The sequence below is a fragment of the Oncorhynchus nerka genome, linkage group LG9b (genome assembly GCF_034236695.1).
Source record: "Oncorhynchus nerka isolate Pitt River linkage group LG9b, Oner_Uvic_2.0, whole genome shotgun sequence".
NCBI classification, from domain to species: domain Eukaryota; kingdom Metazoa; phylum Chordata; class Actinopteri; order Salmoniformes; family Salmonidae; genus Oncorhynchus; species Oncorhynchus nerka.
Genome location: NC_088424.1, coordinates 37,968,435 through 37,990,888, shown reverse-complemented (window position 1 = coordinate 37,990,888; position 22,454 = coordinate 37,968,435). Strand labels below are relative to the sequence as shown.

The 22,454-nt window shown below is 45.1% G+C and overlaps 1 pseudogene; it reads left to right on the top strand.

The window, feature by feature from the left end:
- The first annotated feature begins 1,609 nt into the window (after positions 1-1,609).
- LOC115114026 (potassium/sodium hyperpolarization-activated cyclic nucleotide-gated channel 2-like) overlaps positions 1,610-22,454 on the top strand; it is a 73,978-nt pseudogene continuing 53,133 nt past the window's right edge.

Sequence of the window (22,454 nt, the reverse complement as noted above, 5' to 3'; positions counted from 1 at the left end):
ATCTGCCAGCTCAGACTGGACCCGGCATCTCACTGTGAAAAGGTAAGAGACCTGCGGCAAGGATACTCAGAACAGTCACGACAACCCCATTGACCCCTGGGAAACGGAGTTTAACATTGCTGCATGGATGTTTAAGACAAGTTCAGTGATTGCAGACAACCTCTGAATGTCATTGACACAGACTGTGTGCAATCAGCGTCAGTGATTCTGAAGGCTGTGTGTGTGTGTGTGTGTGTGTGTGTGTGTGTGTGTGTGTGTGTGTGTGTGTGTGTGTGTGTGTGTGTGTGTGTGTGTGTGTGTCCTCATGTAGGTCTCACTGGTTCAGTGGACAAGGTAAAAATTCAGATCATATATACAGTTTGGCCTGGATTATCATGTGTATGACGTAGATATGGATGAAATAGGACTTGGCAATAAAAAAATACTAGGCACGTTTTTCCTAACCAAATGCAACCTTGTCCTATATCAGATCCAACAGTGTGTCTGGGACTTTGGGTCCTTTGTCAGGGCTGTTCGTACATATCCTACTGCTGGTCTGATTTGATTCAATTGATTCAATTTCAGTATGCTCACCGGTTGTGAATGCTTGGGTACACTTGATGGATCCACGTTTGGACTAAACATTGTTTCTGTCCTGTAAAGGGGTCCTGAAATAAGAATGTGGTTACAAAAAGTTACATGTACCTGTTGATGGAGGTAACAGCAGACTAAAACCGGAGATAGAATGGAACCATACCAGCAAGAATCATTTGGTGCTTGCCTGCACACATTACTGTATCTGTTGTCTAATATTTTAATCTAACTTTTGGGTGACAACAATTCCAAAACATAATTTGATCCTTATTACAGTCCCATTTGGATTCTTGGAATGGTTGGTGTAAATTGAAAGCTCTATCTTTGAGGAGAATCTTTGATGAAAATCCAAACAGTTCGATTCAAGGACATGATGCTTATAAAAGGTCAATTTCGATAGTTGTGGCCTCCTCCCTTCATATCTTCATTGTCATCCCCTGATATGGAAAAATGCCACAGGGGAGAGTATGGTGGATGCCTATTGGAAAGTTACTGTTGCTGTGGAAGTTTACCTGCTCAGCTATTTCACATCAGTGCAGATGATGAGGTAAAGGAAACAGACTATTGCTTTGAGATCTATTTCTCTGTATTCCACCTGTATGGACAGTAGAGGGCGCTACACGCCTGTTAGACATCTTGTCATTGAAAACACCCTCTAAAAAATGACATCATTGCTTCATTACTTTCATGCCGTTTTAATTGAGCGTTTGAAAGCTGTATGAGTCATTGACCCTACCTGATTTCACATGAATTTAGATGATATCTTGTTGAATATTTTGGGAGTTGGATTGATTAGAATGTAATTGAAAGTTAATTTAATAAGGCAATAGGTTTACATTAGCCTATGATTTGCTGAATGGGACTTAATCACAGAGCAACTGCCAATAAACGTGTTATTAGATGTGATAAAATATAAACAATGGGGAAGTGAAGCTTACATGATCTCTGAAAGTGAGTACAGATACCTACTCTTGTAGTTTGCAAAGAAGTCACGCCCCCCCCCCTCTCTCCACTCTCTCTCTCCCCCACTCCTCTGTCCTGATCGGTTTTCACTAAAGATAATTGGAGGCAACATTTGATATGGACAAGAATGAGGTTTCACCAGGCTCATCTGCTGCGACCATGAAAAAGAAGGCGGCAGGCGGTAGCGGATGTAGCCACATCAGCGCGCCCAAAGCTGCCACGTCCAATTGTACGAGAAGCAAAAGCAGCAATTGTGTTGAGTCTGCCCCCGCTGCAGCTGCCAGCCAGAGCGCCCCGAATGTGAAGCAGCCCGGTGTGGCCAGTAACGCTGTCATAGACGGTGCGGAGGACGGTGAGGACGAGTCCAAGTTTCAGTATCCGCGGCTGCGCCGAACCGGGGGAAGCGGCAGTGGCGGTGGTGGTGGAGGCGGTAGTATCAGGATGAAGAACATTACGCCAGGAGGGGGAGCCGCGGCCACGGCTACCAGAAAGAACTCCACCAACAACGAGCCCATCCTACTGCAAACAGAGGGTGCGCCTGCTGCTACTAAGCCCACTGTAGCATCCAAAGCGACTGATACCACAACCTGTCCGGAAGATGCTGCCGGGCGCTGCGAGACAAACAGAGCGGCAGGGGCGGAGGCGTCTGGAGCAGCGGTCGCAGTAGAGGTTTTAAACGCGAAAGCAGGTGATGCTTGTAACAACAGCACCGCTCCAATTTCAAGAATGAAATGCAACAAAAACGGAGAATGCAGGAGGGACTCCGGCACCGGGAGCCTACGCTCGATCATCTCCAACAAGACTGCCGGGGCGGGGAGGGCCGAGGACGGGTCCCTTAGGCGTGGTGCCTGTAACTCAGCCAGGGCCAGCATGGATGGCTCCGCGACAGGCTCCATGACGCAGGGCCAGGGGGAAGGTAGCGCAAACCCCAGCGTCACCCCTGTTTCCACCGGCGTCCCCGAGAAAAAGGACTCCAGGGTGTCCTTCTCCAACGCGCCAAGCAGGAAAGCCTCCTCATCGCTGCACGGATCGACCCAGACCCAGACGACCCAGCAGCCTAGAAACTCGGTCACCTTCCAGAAGCCGGAGGATGGACCCCAGATCCAGGCCGAGGATGCCGATGCCGACGGAAGCACCTTCATGCAACGACAATTCAGTGCCATGCTGCAGCCTGGAGTTAACAAATTCTCCTTACGCATGTATGGGAGTCAAAAGGCGGTGGAGAGGGAGCAAGAGCGGGTTAAATCAGCGGGCAATTGGATTATCCACCCCTACAGTGATTTCAGGTAAGAATTATGCTATGTATGTATGTGCATGTTGACAATGTCATGGAGGGCCTTGGTTTGGCCCCATAGCCTCATCAACAAGTTATACTGAGAATCCAGGAGCCCAGCAGTAGAATGCTATTGTCATTGTACATTGTGTAACACATCCATTGTCATTAGTTATTCTAAAATATACATTTACCCCTTTTGTTCCACAAGTTCTGGCTGATATTTTAGCCGCTACATGTATATCACATTTTAATGAATGAAGCCCATCTATGCAGTGATTTTCATTAAACAAGGGGCCATTGACAAAGCAGGTTTTTTTAAATTCTTTTTAGAGTATTTCAAAGACAACCTGTGCGCAAAGCTCTCTGCATAGGCTTTATGAATAACGATGATATTGTGCCCTTTCAAGGTTGTAAACACTAGGTAGTCTGTTGAATGTCCTGGATACCCCAACCAAGCCTCGCGTTTGTTTCAATTCGTGAACAAATTCGCATTCAGAACAATAGGCGAATCTTGGCCCACAATCATTCAATTCCGTAAATTACTAGACCATTTACCGTTGGGTCTAGATTAAAAATGATTTGTTTTTGTTTCGAGTCGAGGTTAGCGTAGTAGCCTATGGCTGTCGGCCAGATCCTTGGCTGATAGGACTGCCGGGGTGTGTGATGCACTCAGTAATTGAATGTCACCTTGAGCCAAGTGTGCTAAAACCTCAAGCATGCTCATTCGAGACATATCCGCCTCTATTACTCTATGACTCCCCGGATCAGGCATTTTAATGAGGGGTTTTCTTTACCCGTTCATCACGGTTTTATCAGCGATAAGGCTACTTGACTTCTCACGCCGTTTGTCACAATATAGGGGTTCACTCGCGTTTGAGAGGGTCATGTTGATTATGAAATGCTTTATTTTCGTGAATTGGGCCCTGTCTCTGAGTGATATGCCATTTACATGGTCGTGAAATTGCATCTTTGCGTCACTGGATTTCTTGATAGACACATGGGCGCTACCTTCCCTCTTTCAGCACCACTCGTCACAAGTGGACAGCTCCCGCCTAACGGAAAGTGGAGCCGGCAGAATGATCAACTCTGTAGCTAGCTTACTTTCGATTCACAAATCACACCTCGTGCTGTTTTTCGACTCCGCTCATCTTAACGAATGGAATCAAATAATGTTGACTCAGTACAAGACATATAATACTAGGGCCTAGGAGACCTTGGCGCAAAGTAACAATTTCAGTATTTTGCTTCTTTATGAAATTGTTATTTGAGTTTGTTTATACAAACAACGTACATATATCTCAGATACCATTACACACTGTAACCTGACTACGTTTCTAGGACATACCAGACGTTTATAATTCAACCCGAAAGTGGTGGAAGGTAACATTTTACAATTAACCCCGTAGGCGGTAATCTTCAATGGTAAACATTTGGGGTAATTTAAACATGTTCGGATGTTAAATTGATATTTGGATATAAATACACTAAATTGCCACTTTTTTTCATAATTTCATCGAGTCATATTGACTAAAAACGGAGTAGCCATGTTTTAGAGCGATTCTCTTAGCTGTACTGGCAAACTTGATGTAAATAAGTGCTATTTTATATCATTATTTAAATGTCTCTAAATACCATATAAAATACCATTGAATTTGAGGTAATAGGTTACTTGTAACAAATGTTACAATGTATCACCATTACAAATCTGAGTCTAATCCGAGTATTGTGACAAAATACAACAATAATTATTGGCATCAACTATACCAATCAAAAGACCTATTCTATCTGATAAAAAATGATATGATTAGATACATGTTTCACAGGTTTCACAGGTCAATAATCAAAAAAGGGAGGTGACAAGAATATTTAGAATTTGTCCTGTCAATATATATATTTTGATTGTATGGATTTAAGCAACATTTCCTAGGCATGTATATACACTAACCAATTATACGCACATTAAATAACACTTTTCTAAGGGGCTTCTAATCTGAGTTATTTAGTTGTTACTTAGTGCCCTGTGTCGCTTTGCGCCATGGTCTCCCCTATCCAATAACTCTTGAGTGTACACACACTAAGAACACCTGCTCTTTCCATAACATAGACTGACCAGGTGAATCCAGGTCAAAGTTATATGATCCCTTATTGATGTCACTTGTTAAGTCCACTTAAATCAGTGTAGATGAAGGGAAGGAGACCGGTTAAAAAAATGATTTTTAAGACATGAGACAATTAGGACATGGATTGGAGGGCAAAAGCAGGTGCGGGTGGGGGGGGGATACAACTCAATATTAGAAAGGTGTTCCTAATATTAGGTAAACACAGTGTAATTTGAGCATATAGTTTTCAGGAGAGTTATGCAACACAAGAAATACAAGTCTCATAGGAGTTGGCAGGCCATAGTTCTCACAAATAACATGACTAACAGGGTTTATTCACACCTTGTTGATTCAGTCGCAGTGTAATGACTCAGCGTTGCACCTGCAGTGAGCCCTCTCTGACTGTGTGGATCTGAACACTCACTAGCCTACCTCTCCCTTCTGCCTCTACCTCTCCCTCTACCTCTCCCTCCCCTCTGCCTCTACCTCCCCCTCTCCTCTGCCTCTACCTCTACCATTACTCTCTACCTCTCCCCTCTACCTCTCCCTCTACCTCTACCATTACTCTCTACCTCTCCCCTCTACCTCTCCCATCTGCCTCTACCTGTCCCTCCCCTCTACCTCTCCCCTCTACCTCGCCCTTCTACCTCTACCTCTCCCTTCTACCTCTCCCTCCCCTCTGCCTCTACCTCTCCCTTCTACCTCTACCTCTCCCTTCTACCTCTACCTCTGACTGCCATCAGTAGCACCCAACCGTTTAACCTGCTCTTTACACCTCAGCTAAATGGATGGTATGTACTGACAATTGAGAAATCATTTGACTAAACTAAATAAAAAGAAGAAGAAAAGGTACGATGAAACAAAGATACATTCTATAAAGAATGATTGTAAAAAAGCTTTGGAGGACCTTAAATACAATTTTGGGCAAAAATAAGATGGTTCAATTCACACAATTTTTAATTCTGTAAAGTGAGTGTGGAAGAGGTGAACAACGATTGTTGTCTATCAACAATGACAAGCCACCTGCGTCTGACAACTTGGAGGGAAAATGTCTCAGGATGATAGCGGATTACAGTGCTTTCAGAAAGAATTCACATCCCTTGACTTTCCCCACATTTCGTTGTGTTACAGCCTACATTTAAAATGGATTAAATAGAGATTTATGGTCACTGACCTACAAAACAATACCCTGTAATGTCAAAGTGGAATGATGGTTTTTTACATTTTTGCAAATGAATTAAACGTGGAAAGCTGAAATGTCTTGAGTCAGTAAGTATTCAACTTTGTTATGACAAGCCTAAATACGTTCAGGAGTAAACATGTACTTAACAAGTCGTATAATAACTTGCATGGACTGTGTGCAATAATAGTGTTTAACATGATTTTTGAATGAGTCCCTCAGTGCTTGTAAGTAAGTATTTCACTGTAAGGTCTACTACACCTGTTGTATTCAGCGCAAGTGACAAATAAAATGTGATTTGATTTGATCTCTCTACCCTCAGTCAAGCTACCTCATCTCTGTATCCTCAGTCGAGCTACCTCATCTCTGTATCCTCAGTCGAGCTACCTCATCTCTGTATCCTCAGTCGAGCTACCTCATCTCTGTATCCTCAGTCGAGCTACCTCATCTCTGTATCCTCAGTCAAGCTACCTCATCTCTGTATCCTCAGTCGAGCTACCTCATCTCTCTACCCTCAGTCAAGCTACCTCATCTCTGTATCCTCAGTCGAGCTACCTCATCTCTGTATCCTCAGTCGAGCTACCTCATCTCTGTATCCTCAGTCGAGCAGTGAATTTAAAACTCTAAGACCAGGAAGGTTTTTCAATGCCTCGCAAGAAGGGCACCTATTGGTAGATGGGTAAAAACAAAGCAGACATTGAATATCTCTTTGAGCATGGTGAAGTTATTAATTAACCTTTGGATGGTGCATCCATACACCCAGTCACTACAAAGATACATGTGTCCTTCCTAACTCAGTTGCCGGAGAGGATGGAAATCGCTCAGGGATTTCACCATGAGGCCAATGGTGACTTTAAAACAGTTACAGAGTTTAATAGCTGTGGATCAACAACATTGTAGTTACTCCACAATACTAACCTAAATGACAGTGAAAAGAAGGAAGCCTGTACAGTATTATAAAAACATGCATCCTGTTTGCAACAAGGAACTAAAGTAATACAGCAAAGAATATGGCGAATCAATTAACGTTTTGTCCTGAATACAAAGTGTTATGTTTGGTGTAAATCCAATGCAACACATTACTGAGTACCCCTCTCCACATTTTCAAGCTTAATGGTGGCTGCATCACGTTATGGATATGCTTTTAATCATTAAGGACTGGGGAGTTTTCGAGGATAAAACATAAATGGAATGGAGCTAAGCCCAGGCAAAATCCTAGAGGAAAACCTAGTTCAATCTGCTTTCCACTAGACGCTGGGAGATGAATTCGCCTTCCAGTAGGAAATTACCTTAAACACAAGGCCAAATATACACTGGAGTTGCGTACAGAGAAGACAGTAAATGTACCCGAGTGGCCGAGTTACAGTTTTGATTTAAATCTGCTTGAAAATCTATGTCAAAACTTGAAAATGGTTGTCTAGCAATGATAAACAACAAATTTGACAGAGCTTGAAGAATTTCGTGAAGAATAATGGGCAAATATTGTACAATCCAAGTGTGCAAATCTCTCAGAGATTTACCCAGAAAGATTCACAGCTGTAATCTCTGCCGAAGGTGATTCTAACATGTACAGTTGAAGTTGGAAGTTTACATACACTTAGGTTGGAGTCATTAAAACTAGTTTTTCAACCACTCCACAAATTTCTTGTTAACAAACTATAGTTTTGGCAAGTCGGTTAGGACATCTACTTTGTGCATGACACAAGTAATTTTTCCAACAATTGTTTACAGACAGATTATTTCACTTATAATTCACTGTATCACAATTCCAGTGGGTCAGAAGTTTACATACACTAAGTTGACTGTGCCTTTAAACAGCTTGGGAAATTGCAGAAAATGATGTCATGTCTTTAGAAGCTTCTGATAGGCTAAGTGACATCATTTGAGTCAATTGGAGGTGTACCTGTGGATGTATTTCAATGCCTACCTTCAAACTCTGTGCCTCTTTGCTTGACATCATGGGAAAATCAAAGGAATTCAGCTAAGACCTCAAAAAAAGAATTGTAGACCTCCACAAGTCTGGTTCATCCTTGGGAGCAATTTCCAAACGCCTGAACGTACCACGTTCATCTGTACAAACAATAGTACGCAAGTATAAACACCATGGGACCACACAGCCGTCATACCGCTCAGGAAGGAGCGTTCTCTCTCCTAGAGTTGAATGTACTTTGGTGAGAAAAGTGCAAATCAATCCCAGAACAGCAAAAGACCTTGTGAAGATGCTGGAGGAAACAGGTACAAAAGCATCTATATCCAAAGTAAAACGAGTCCTATATCAACATAACCTGAAAGGCCGCTCAGCAAGGAAGAAGGCACTGCTCCAAAACCACAATAAAAAATCCAGACTACGGTTTGCAACTGTACATGGGGACACAGATCATACTTTTTTGAGAAATTTCCTCTGGTCTGATGAAACAAAAATATAACTGTTTGGCCATAATGACCATCGTTATGTTTGGAGGAACAAGGGGGGGCTTGCAAACCGAAGAACACCATCCCAACCGTGAAGCACGGGGGTGGCAGCATCATGTTGTGGGGGTGTTTTGCTGGTGCACTTCACAAAATAGATGATATCCTGAGGAAGGAAAATTATGTAGATATATCGAAGCAACGTCTCAAGACATCAGTAAGGAAGTTAAAGCTTGGTCGCAAAGGGGTCTTCCAAATGGACAATGACCCCAAGCATACTTCCAAATTTGTGGAAAAATGGCTTAAGTACAGCAAAGTCAAGGTATTGGAGTGGCCATCACAAAGCCTTGACCTCAATCCTATAGAAAATTTGTGGGCAGAACTGAAAAAGCGTGTGTGAGCAAGGAGGCCTAGAAACCTGACTCAGTTACACCAGCTCTGTCAGGAGGAATGAGCCAAAATTCACCCAATTTATTGTCGGAAGCTTGTGGAAGGTGACCCGAAACGTTTGACCCAAGTTAAACAATTTAAGGCAATGCTACCAAATACTAAATGAGTGTATGTAAACTTCTGACCCACTGGGAATGTGATGAAAGAAATCAAATCTGAAATAAATCATTCTCTCTATTATTATTCTGGCATTTCACATTCTTAAAATAAAGTGGTGATCCTAACTGACCTAAGACAGGGAATTTTTACTAGGACTAAATGTCAGGAATTGTGAAAAACTGAGTTTAAATGTATTTGGCTAAGAGGTATGTAAACTTCCGATTTCAACTCTATTGACTCAGGGGTGTGAATACTTATTTAAATGAAATATTTCTGTATTTAATTTTCAATATATATGCTTAAATGTCTAAAAACATGTATTCACTTTGTCCTTGTGGGGTATTGTGTGTTGATGGGTAGGATTATATATATATATTTGGCTGTAACACAACAGAATGTGGAATAATATTGCCACTCCTTTTTGCCATCTTTTCAATCTAAGCCTACAGGAACGTGTGCCCTCAGGCCTGGAGGGAAGGAAAAGTCATTCGGCTACCCAAGAATATCAAAGCATCCTTTACTTGCTCAAACAGCTGACCAATCAGCCAGCTACCGATCATTAGTAAACTTTTAGGAAAAATTGTGTTTGACCAGATACAATGCTATTTCACAGTAAACAAATGATCAACTGACTATCAGCACTTACACAAATGACTGATGAGTGGCTGAAATAAATTGATTATTAGAAAATTGTTGGAGCTGTATTGTTAGACTTCAGTGGAGATTTTGACGTTATCATCATAATTCAGTGGAGATTTTGACATTATCGTCATAATCTGCTGCTGGAAAAACGAATGCGTTATGGCTTTACATCCCTGCTATAGCGTGGTTCGAGCGTTCTGTCTAACAGAGCACAGAGGGTGTTTTTTTAAATGGAAGCCTCTCCAACATAATCTAGGTATAGTCGGGCATTCCCCAGGGCAGCTGTCTAGGCCCTTTACTATTTTAAATCTTTACTAATGACCTGCCATTGGCACTGAGTAAAGCCTGTGTGTCTATGTTTGCTGATGACTCCACACTATACATCAGCTACCACAGCAAGTGAAATCACTGCAACACTTAACAAAGAGCCCAGTCAGTTTTAGAATGGGTGGCAAGTAATACACATTGTATTTGGGACAAATCATTCACTAAACCCTAAACCTCAACAAAAACTTGTAATGAAATTGAGCGGTGAGGATACTCAACTGTTTGGAGTAACCCTGGATTGCAAACGGTCATGGTCAAAACATATTGATGCGATGGTAGCTAAGATGGGGAGAGGTCTGTCCTGAATAAATTACCTAGTTTTGTTGTACCTGGACTATTGCCCAGTCATATGGCCAAATGCCACATAGGCAAATTACAGTTGGCCTAGGACAGAGCAGCACGGATGGCACTTAAATGTACACAGAGAGTTATCAATAACATGCATGTTAATCTCTCCTGGCTCAAAGTAGAGGAGATTTACTTTATCACAACTTTTTTTTGTGAGGGTCATTGACATGTTAAGTGCACCAAGCTGTCTGATCAAACAACTAGCACACAGCTCAGACACCCATGCATACCACACAAGACATGCCACCAGAGGTCTCTTCACAGTCCCCAAGTACAGAATGGACTCTGGAAACGCACAGTACTAAACAGAGCCATGACTACATGGGACTCTATTCCACATCAAGTAACTCATGCAAGCAGTAAAATCTGATTTGAAAAACTGATAACACTTTATGGAACAATGTGGACCGTGAGGATACACACACACACGCACACACACGAACACACGCATAGGCCTATGTTTACTACAATAATAATAGGTTAATATTTTTTACTAAAACAATGATTTACAACAATCATACTCATTTTACTTCATCAATAGTAATTAGCTTAACATTATCTTTCACCCTCATCTATTGTAGGTCTATGTAGTTTGTTTCCACTCTCACCAGCCTTTGTTAGGATGTCTCCTCTGCCTGTCAGCTTCTCTGTCTCTTCTCGCTCACTCTGTTTTTGTCCTCTACTCCGCCCCTTTCCTCCTCCTCTCAATTCTCCCTTTCCTGCCTACACACACTCACACGCACACACACACACGCACGCACACACACGCACGCACGCACGCACACACACACACACACACACACACTCGCACGCACGCACACACACACACACACACACACACACACACACTCACACTCGCGCGCGTGTGCTCTCTCTCTCTTCCTCTCTCTCCAGGTTCTACTGGGATTTCACGATGCTTCTCTTCATGGTGGGTAACCTGATTGTCATCCCGGTGGGCATCACCTTCTTCAACGATGGGACGACCACCCCCTGGATCATCTTCAACGTCATCTCCGACACCTTCTTCCTCATGGACCTGGTCCTCAACTTCCGCACTGGCATCATCATCGAGGACAACTCTGACATCATCCTGGACCCCAAGACCATCAAGAAGACGTACCTGAAGACCTGGTTCATCGTGGACTTTGTCTCCTCCATCCCCGTGGATTATATCTTCCTGATCGTGGAGAAGGGGATCGACTCTGAGATGTATAAGACGGCCAGGGCCCTGAGGATCGTACGCTTCACTAAGATCCTGAGCCTGCTGAGGTTGCTGAGGCTGTCCCGGCTCATCCGCTACATCCACCAGTGGGAAGAGGTAGGACCCCCCCCACCCCTAAACGCTACATCCACTAGTGGGAAGAGGTAGGACCACCACCCCCCACCCCTAAACGCTACATCCACCAGTGGGAAGAGGTAGGACCCCCCCCACCCCTAAACGCTACATCCACTAGTGGGAAGAGGTAGGACCACCACCCCCCACCCCTAAACGCTACATCCACTAGTGGGAAGAGGTAGGACCACCACCCCACACCCCCACCCCTAAACACTACATCCACAAGTGGGAAGAGGTAGGACCACCACCCCCACCCCTAAACGCTACATCCACTAGTGGGAAGAGGTAGGACCACCACCCCACACCCCCACCCCTAAACACTGCATCCACTAGTGGGAAGAGGTAGGACCACCACCCCCACCCCTAAACGCTACATCCACTAGTGGGAAGAGGTAGGACCCCCCACCCCTAAACGCTACATCCACTTGTGGGAAGAGGTAGGACCCCCCCCCGCCCCTAAACGCTACATCCACCAGTGGGAAGAGGTAGGACCACCACGCCCACACCCGCCCCTAAACGCTACATCCACTAGTGGGAAGAGGTAGGACCACCACCCCCCACACCCGCCCCTAAACGCTACATCCACTAGTGGGAAGAGGTAGGACCACCACCCCCACACCCACCCCTAAACGCTACATCCACCAGTGGGAAGAGATAGGACCACCACCCCCCGCCCCTAAACGCTACTTCCACTAGTGGGAAGAGATAGGACCACCACCCCCACACCCACCCCTAAACGCTACATCCACTAGTGGGAAGAGGTAGGACCACCACCCCCACACCCACCCCTAAACGCTACATCCACCAGTGGGAAGAGATAGGACCACCACCCCCGCCCCTAAACGCTACTTCCACTAGTGGGAAGAGATAGGACCACCACCCCCACACCCGCCCCTAAACACTACATCCACTAGTGGGAAGATGTAGGACCACCACCCCCACACCCACCCCTAAACGCTACATCCACCAGTGGGAAGAGATAGGACCACCACCCCCGCCCCTAAACGCTACTTCCACTAGTGGGAAGAGGTAGGACCACCACCCCCACACCCACCCCTAAACGCTACATCCACCAGTGGGAAGAGGTAGGACCACCACCCCCGCCCCTAAACGCTACTTCCACTAGTGGGAAGAGGTAGGACCACCACCCCCACCCCTAAACGCTACATCCACCAGTGGGAAGAGATAGGACCACCACCCCCACCCCTAAACGCTACATCCACCAGTGGGAAGAGATAGGACCACCACCCCCACCCCTAAACGCTACATCCACCAGTGGGAAGAGGTAGGACCACCACCCCACCCCCCACCCCGCCCCTAAACGCTACTTCCACCAGTGGGAAGAGATAGGACCACCACCCCCACCCCCGCCCCTAAACACTACATCCACCAGTGGGAAGATATAGGACCCCCACCCCCACCCCCCTAAACGCTACTTCCACCAGTGGGAAGAGATAGGACCACCACCCCCCACCCCCGCCCCTAAACACTACATCCACCAGTGGGAAGAGGTAGGACCACCACGCCCCACACCCGCCCCTAAACGCTACATCCACTAGTGGGAAGAGGTAGGACCACCACCCCCACACCCACCCCTAAACGCTACATCCACCAGTGGGAAGAGATAGGACCACCACCCCCGCCCCTAAACGCTACTTCCACTTGTGGGAAGAGGTAGGACCCCCCCGCCCCTAAACGCTACATCCACCAGTGGGAAGAGGTAGGACCACCACCCCCACACCCGCCCCTAAACACTACATCCACCAGTGGGAAGATATAGGACCACCACCCCCACCCCCGCCCCTAAACGCTACTTCCACCAGTGGGAAGAGATAGGACCACCACCCATACCCCCCACCCCGCCATTAAACACTACATCCACCAGTGGGAAGATATAGGACCACCACCCATACCCCCACCCCGCCCTTAAACACTACATCCACCAGTGGGAAGATATAGGACCACCACCCATACCCCCACCCCCGCCCTTAAACACTACATCCACCAGTGGGAAGAGATAGGACCACCACCCATACCCCCCACCCCTAAACGCCACATCCACCAGTGGGAAGAGATAGGACCCCCACCCCCGCTCCTAAACACTACATCCACTAGTGGGAAGAGATAGGACCACCACCCATACCCCCACCCCCACCCCTAAACACTACATCCACCAGTGGGAAGAGATAGGACCACCACCCATACCCCCCACCCCCCCACCCCCCTAAACACTACATCCACCAGTGGGAAGAGATAGGACCACCACCCCCCACCCCCGCCCCTAAACACTACATCCACCAGTGGGAAGAGATAGGACCACCACCCATACCCCCACCCCCGCCCCTAAACACTACATCCACCAGTGGGAAGAGATAGGACCACCACCCCCACCCCCGCCCCTAAACACTACATCCACCAGTGGGAAGAGATAGGACCACCACCCCCCCCCCCCGCCCCTAAACACTACATCCACCAGTGGGAAGAGATAGGACCACCACCCATACCCCCACCCCCCCGCCCCTAAACACTACATCCACCAGTGGGAAGAGATAGGACCACCACCCCCCCCACCCCCCGCCCCTAAACACTACATCCACTAGTGGGAAGAGATAGGACCCCCACCCCTGCCCGTAAACGCTACATCCACCAGTGGGAAGAGGTAGGACCACCACCCCACACCCCCACCCCGCCCCTAAACACTACATCCACTAGTGGGAAGAGGTAGGACCACCACCCCACACCCACCACCCCGCCCCTAAACACTACATCCACCAGTGGGAAGAGGTAAGACCACCACCCCAACCCTGCCCCTATATGCTACATGGCTTAGTATAATTATTATAATGGATTGCCTCGAGGGGAGCTCGACCTCGCCTCATCCACTATTTGTGGTCATGGTGAAAGGATGAATGATTGTAATGATAGTAGACATAGAGCACCATTCACTTGGACTCTTAGAGCTTGTAACATGGAAACTCATCTCATCCACTATTAATCTGTAGTGCCCACTCACAGCATCATGGCTACATGCTACATTGTTTAAGATAGTCACTATAGATGGAAATGCTAATAAAGCTAGATGGCTATTAGTGATGAGGAGGAAAAATCGATAGTTACATGTCCAGTATTTTCCCTTCATAGATTGTTCTCCATTTTATTTTTAAGTAGGGAGACAATTTGTTTTCAGCACTTTTATTTCCTTGATAGATTAAAACTCATTCTCATGGCTCTCTCTTGTCCGTCTGCGGCAGACATATGTTGAGCAACATGTTTGGAACATCGAATTGCAATGAAATCACAGTATTGAGTAAGATGGATCCGGAGGATATAAGGCTCCCTCGGGAACAGGCCCCGACCCCAGTCATCTGCGTGAAGAGGAGAAGGAGAAAGAGACGCTGGAGAGCGGGCTGCCTTCTGAGAAGTCGGAGGCGATCGAATAAACCCCCACTTCCCTCAATTCTGCTAGCAAACAGGCAATCCTTGGACAATAAAATGGACGAGTGACTGGGAAGATTAAACTACCAATGGGACATTAAAAACTGTAACATCTTATGCTTCACGGAGTCATGGCTGAACGACGACATTATCAACATACAGCTGACTGGTTATACGATGTACCGGCAGGATAGAACAGCGGCGTCTGGTAAGACAAAGGGGGGCGGTCTATGTATTTTTGTAAACAACAGCTGGTGCACGATATCTAAGGAAGTCTCGAGCTGTTGCTCGCCTGAGGTAGAGTTTCTCATGATAAGCTGCAGACCACACTACCTACCGAGTTTTCATCTATATTATTTGTAGCTGTTTACAGAGCACAGTCAATGGCTGGCACTAAGATAGCATAGAATGAGTTGTACTCTGCCATAAGCAAACAAGAAAACGCTCATCCAGAGGCGACGTTCCTAGTAGCCCGGGGACTTTAATGCAGGGAATCTTAAATTAGTTTTACCAAATTTCTATCAGCATATTAAATGTGCAACCAGAGGGAAAATAACTCTGGACCACCTATACTCCACACATAGAGATGCATACAAAGCTCTCCCTCGCTCTCCATTTGGCAAATCTGACCATAATTCCATCTTCCTGATTCCTGTTTACAAGCAAAAATTATAGCAGGAAGAACCAGTGACTAGATCAATAAAAAAGTGATCAGATGAAGCAGATGCTAAGCTACAGGACTGTTTTGCTAGCACAGACTGGAATATGTTCCGGGATTCCTCCAATGGCATTGAGGAGTACACCACATCTGTCATTGGCTTCATCAATAAGTGCATTGATGACGTCGTCCCCACAGTGACCGTACGTACATACCCCAACCAGAAGCTTTGGATTACAGGCAACATCCGCACTGATATAAAAGGCTAGAGCCGCGCTTTCAAGGACCAGGACTCTAACCCGGAAGCTTATAAGAAATCCCGCTATGCCCTCCGATGAACCATCACACAGGCAAGCGTCAATACAGGACTAAGATCGAGTCGTACTACATTGGCTCTGACGTTCGTCAGATGTGGCAGGGCCTGGAAACCATTACAGATAACAAGGGGAAGCACAGCCGAGAACTGCCCAGTGACACAAGCCTACTGGACGAGCTAAACTACTTCTATGCTCACTTTGAGGCAAATAACACTGAAACATGCATGAGAGCACCAGCTGTACCGGAAGACTGTGTGATCACGCTCTCTGCAGCCGATATGAGTAAGACCTTTAGACAGGTCAACATTCACAAGGCTGCAGGGCCAGACAGATTACCAGGATGTGTACTGCGAGCATGTGCTGACCAACTAGCAAGTGTCTTCACTAACATTTTCAACCTCTCCCTGTCCGAGTCCGTAATACCAACATGTTTTAAGCAGACCACCATAGTGCCTGTGCCCAAGAACACTAAGGTAACCTGCCTAAATGACTACCGACCCATAGCACTCATGTCTGTAGCCATGAAGTGCTTTGAAAGGCTGGTCATGGATCACATCAACACCATCATCCCAGAAATCCTTGACCCACTCCAATTTTCATACCGCCCCAACAGATCCACAGATGATGCAGTCTCTATTGCACTCCACACTGCCCTTTCCCACCTGGACAAAAGGAACACCGATGTGAGAATGCTATTCAGTGATTACAGCTCAGTGTTCAACACCATAGTGCCCTCAAAGCTCATCACTAAGCTAAGGACCCTGGGACTAAACACCTCCCTCTGCAACTGGATCCTGGACTTCCTGACGGGCCGCCCCCAAGTGTTAAGGGTAGGTAACAACATATCCGCCACGCTGATCCTCAACACAGGGGCCCCTCAGGGGTGTGTGCCCAGCCCCCTCCTGTACTCCCTGTTCACTCATGACTGCACGCACAGGCACGACTCCAACACCATCATTAAATTTGCCAATGACACAAAAGCCTGATCACCGACAAAAACAAGACTGTGTGGCTGTGTGGTGCCAGGACAATAATCTCCTTCAACGTGATCAAGACAAAGGAGATGATTGTGGACTACAGGAAAAAGAGGACCGAGCACGCCCCCATTCTCAGCGATGGGGCTGCAGTGGAGCAGGTTGAGAGATTGAAGTTCCTTGGTGTCCACATCACCAACAAACTAACATGGTCCAAGCACACCATGACAGTCGTGAAGCGTGCATGATAAAACCTATTCCTCCTCAGGAGACTGAAAAGATTTTGCATGGGTCTTCAGATCCTCAAAAGGTTTTACAGCTGCACCCTCGAGAGCATCCTGATGGGTTGATCACTGCCTGGTATGGCAACTGCTCGGCCTCCGACCGCACGGCACTACAGAAGGTAGTGTGTACGGCCCAGTACATCACTGGGGCCAAGCTTCCTGCCATTCAGGACCTCTATATCCACTGGATGTCATAAGGTGAAAGCACCAATTTGTAAGTCGCTCTGGATAAGAGCGTCTGCTAAATGACTTAAATGTAAATGTATACCAGGCAGTGTCAGAGGAAGGCCCTAAAATTGTCAAAGACTCCAGCCATCTTAGTCATAGATTGTTCTCTCTGCTACCACACGGCAAGCTGTACCGGAGCGCCAAGTCTAGGTCTAAGAGGCTTCTAAACAGCTTCTACCCCCAAGCCATAAGACTCCTGATGTTGTCAAATGGCTACCAAGGCTATTTGCATTGCCCCCCCCCCCCCCTCCACACCACTGCCACTCTCTGTTGTCATTTATGTATAGGCATGTACATACTACCTCAACTAACCGGTGCCCCCGCACATTGACTCTGTACCGGCACCCCCTTGTATATATTGTTATTTTTTACTGTTGCTCTTTAATTACTTGTTAGTTTTATCTCTTATTCTACACCTGTTGTATTTGGCGCATGACTAATACAATTTGATTTGATTTGATATAGAATCATGAGTATCATGAGAATCGCAATACATATCGTATTGGCACCTAAGTATAGTGATAATATTGTAGTTTGAGGTCCCATATGATTCCCGGCCTTAATGGCTATGCTAGCAAAGTACAATTATTGTCAGAGAGAAGGTACAGTAGGGAGGTTGGACAGCATTACACAGAAGTAATTTATAGACAATGAGATAAATGTCCTATGGCAATAATGATAATGGATTGGATTTTTTACCACACTTTCCACTGTAGGTCTAAAGTGCTTTACTCTAGGTGTAGTGAGGGGTAGTGAATTGTAGATAGGGAATTGTAAATAGTGAATTGTAGATCATGAATTGTAAATAGTGAGTTGGGCAGTGAGGGGTTGTGAATTGGGTAGTGAATTGTAGATAGTGAATTGGGTCGTGAGGGGTAGAGAATTGTAGATAGTGAATTGTAGATAGTGAATTGGGTATTGAGGGGTAGTGAATTGTAGATAGGGAATTGGGTAGAGAGGCGTAGTGAATTGAAGATAGTGAATTGGGTATTGAGAGCTAGTGAGAGGTATTGAGGGGGAGTGAGGGGTAGTGAATTGTGCTAAAGGTTGTCTAGACAAGTTGTCTAGGTAGACAATCATAGAATGCTCTGTCAAGCATAGAATATTCAACCAGCACACCACACTGTTCTGTAACCAGGAACTCTTGGTCCCCAATCTATTTGGACTTCTGCATAAATGAATAAAAAAGCAGATCTGTTTATAGGTGCTGTTAGGTCACTGAGTTCCTTCTCAGACATTTAGTTGTTGGCTGATGCCCAATAAGCTGTGAGACAGATGATCAGTCTGGACCCGGCCCTGTCTGCAAGCTGCATATGTTAGTTTGTTCCCAGTCGTTTGTCAAGGGCCAGGAGGTTTGCTTTGCTGTTCTCACTGAAATATGTGTGATCTTGTTGGCAGGAGGGTTTAAGCTTTTAAACACACTTTGCATCCTAATCACCATCAGTGTCGTCACCGTCTCCCCCTTTGACCTGTGAATCCCAGAAGGTGTCAGCTCATCTTCATAGGCAGCATAATAGAGATGCAAACACATTTAATCGATTAAGACCCCTGAGGAGGTGCAGGTGGGGTGGAGGGGTGATAATATGGTACACCGGGGGGGGTGCTCACTATGATCATACTGTATGTCTTGCTAATTGTTATTATTACCAACCTATAATTCAGTTAGGCTAGCGTTCCTCGTATGGGTTTAATTGTGTTTCCATACATTTTCTGTCTCTTTATTGGCTTCGGGAATGGATTTCTGATTAGCTGGTTTTTCCTTCGGCCTTCATATCTAGTTATTTGTTAATCTACAGTACATATATGCCTCTGCTCGATTCATTTTTTGAAGGGGTACTTTGTGCTTGGTTGGGCCCCTGGTGTGGATGGCGGATGGTGGATGGATGCACTGGGCCCTGTGTGTGCACATGACCTTTGGATAATTGGATTTTCTGAAGACATTATGCGACAAACACACAGAGCGGTGCATGATGGGTAGAGGAGGATACTTGGCATGCATGGAAGATGAGTGCTAAGATGGACTGGTGTTAAACAGGCAAAAAAGATATATGGTACTCAGTCGGGGTCTCAACTTACTATTGAGAGTTAGAATAATAGAATACACCATTTCTATATTTGGTTGTGCGTCATCATTAGCCCATATCACCAAATGGTTTTTATATTGGTAAGTTAGTCTAGCGGCCAGCTATCTAAACTTGTAGTAAGCATGGTTGAATTACCGAGCGGCATGGGGCCCATTGATCATCAGTTATTATATTAAGAACTGCAAATATTTTCCTCCACCCTATGGCAAAATGTTTAGAATTGCTGACCCACAAACCACTGTGGACCCATCAAAGTTGCCCATCCCTGCCATAGGAGAACCCTTTGAAGAACCCTTTTTGGTTGCAGCAAGAACCTTTTGGTTCCAGGTAGAACCCAAAAGTGTTCTACCTGGAACCAAAAATGGTCATCCTATGGGGACCGCCGAAGAACCCTTTCTAAGAGTGTGGAGTGGAGTTTCGAGAGGAAGTGTTAAGTATGGTGCTAGACGTGCTTCTCCACTGTTTAGGGTTGTGAGTGTTGTGCCAGTCACTCTGCTGATAGCTGTTGCACTGCGCTGGGCTGTGTTTACTGGCATCAGAACAGCGCAACTTGGTTTAGATCATTGTTTAGAAAGCAGGAGCAAAAGTCACAAAATAAACCTGATTTGGTTTACTGCAAATATATAAATACCATGGGAGTCTTACTTTTGGGAACTTTACAGTCCTGTTGATCTAATAACCAACAGAGAGGCTATCTCTCCCTTGGTTGGATTCTTCCTGGTTCATTCTGAAATCCATCTATATAACACAAGACACTGCCGCACATCATCATCCCTCAATAACATCAAGGGAAGACTGGGGTTCAGCCTGATCTCCTCCATATAGCCTAACTCTCACACACTCACATCCACACAATGCACCCACACATTTAAACAAAACAGTATATACATTTTCATCATTACTGATCAATTTATTTATACATTTATAATTAGTAGGTTTTGTTATCATTTTTAAACAAACCTTGAAAAAAAAAGAAGTATTTATTGTATATTGTTTGTTTGTGGTGTGGTTTTCCTATAAGCCCTTGGGCTTCCAACCACACCTGCACACTGTTTTCTTTGATGAAAATAAATATATATATACACAAATAAATAAGTAAAGTTTCCTATCCACAATAATAACAATAAGGTTATCGAGCCTGAGCCAGATGTGCTAAAGTCTAGCACAGTGGGTGGTAGGCAAACCCTCAAACTTTTTCAGTTCGTAGCCGAAACTGCACTGTGAATACGATGAGGAAGCCTGCTCAGCCTCTTGCAGCCTGCCCCCAGTCCCATAATAACCCACAAGTGAATGGGGTTTCAGAGCTTGCCTGCCTGCTCATTTGATCAATGCCAAATACATGAGTAGCTTAGTAATCCTAATAGCTGTAGCCACCAAAGCTGAAAATGAAACATTGGGGGAAAGTCTTCCACTCACACAGCATAAAGTGCACATTTGATATTTTAGACCGATATAATGACTAGCTGTTTGTTTCATTTCTACAAAGTAGTTCCACTTCAAACTAATGGGAATTACCATGGCGACATAACTGTTTGTGTTGTAGTAGTAGCAGTTTGCTTTTGCCGTTGTTGTTGTTGTTGTTGTTGTTGTTGTGCTTGTTATAGTAGCTGCTATTCACTCCTCCAATTGATTATGTGAGTGTTTATTGTTTCCCACACAAAAACAAAATGTTGGTTTGAAGACTTGAGGGTCTAATTGAATGAGTAATTTTGGTGATTACATTTTCACACAGAATTGCAGAGAATCTGCCTCAAAATGTGTCCAATTTCTGCTTCTCTTTGGTTCACTATTTTCAGATTTCTCATAACGCCATAAGAACCGCGGTCCATGGTGCCTCACTAGAGCCATACAGTTGTCCAATCAGTCCTCCATGTTGGCACCAAACGTTCCATGACAGAAACATTCTAATCGGTATTCTCTGTAGAATGTAATTCTCTTGGAACTTTTGTTACCAACATGACACCCATTCTGATTCTGTCTTAAACTAAGTTAGCAGAACTCTGCATACTGTAAATATTGCTCTGGTATTGTGATCTCCTCTCCTCCTCAGCATGTCACTAATCATAAGTGACATGTTGACTCTATAAATAGATGTGCTGAAGTGCAGTATTTTGTAAGTTGCCAGGTCATATTAGAAACCAACTATCAGAAGCCCCAAAAGGTTAAAGTGGCATTAAGAAAGATCAACTGGTGATTCATGTCCAATCACAGCCGTGGTAGAGATAGTGTATGATGTCATCAGTCAGTGACTGTAAGTTAGCAATGCACCATACTCATTTACATTTACATGCAAGTCCTTTTATCCAGAGCAACTTACAGGTACATTCATTTTAAGATAGCTAGGTAGGACAACCAAATATCTCAGTCATAGTAAGTAAAATTTTACTCAATAAATAATCTATCAGCAAGTAGGAAAAAGTCAAGTGTGAAAGACAAGGGTGCTATTTTTTTTTTTTTTTAGTGGGGGGAGGAGGGGGTGCTATGGGATTTTTTAAGATGCTCTTTGAAGAGGTAGGATTTCAGATATTGGGCAGGGACTCTGCTGACCTGGCATCAGGGGGACTCTGGTTCCACAATTGGGGTGCCAGGACTGAGAAGCATTTAGTCTTCCATCTTGTATTTTACTAATACCTCCTCAGGGATCATTGAAAGATGATTGTCCTTGTGGCCAGTTTGGTTTCTTGCTTAGGGCTCAGAAATGCATATGTTTTGGGGTGAATTTTATCTGGTTGGGTTTAGAAAAGCATACCAATTTTATCTGGTTGGGTTTAG